This window comes from Penaeus monodon, chromosome 34 (assembly GCF_015228065.2).
Source record: "Penaeus monodon isolate SGIC_2016 chromosome 34, NSTDA_Pmon_1, whole genome shotgun sequence".
NCBI lineage: Eukaryota > Metazoa > Arthropoda > Malacostraca > Decapoda > Penaeidae > Penaeus > Penaeus monodon.
Genome location: NC_051419.1, coordinates 4555003 through 4555223, shown reverse-complemented (window position 1 = coordinate 4555223; position 221 = coordinate 4555003).

Genomic DNA, 221 nt, shown 5'->3' with positions numbered 1-221 from the left:
ATTTCTTTTCCTCTTTTTTCTTGGTTTCTCCCACGTATTTACTTTCCCTTATTTCTTTATATAACTTTACTCTCTCCCTTATTTTGCCACGTATATTAATTTACTACTTTCGCTTTATGTCGATGTGATATATCTATCTCTCCCTCTATCCATCTATCTATCTATCGCTAATCTACCTATAGCACTTATACATACATACTACATACATACTAGTTATAATA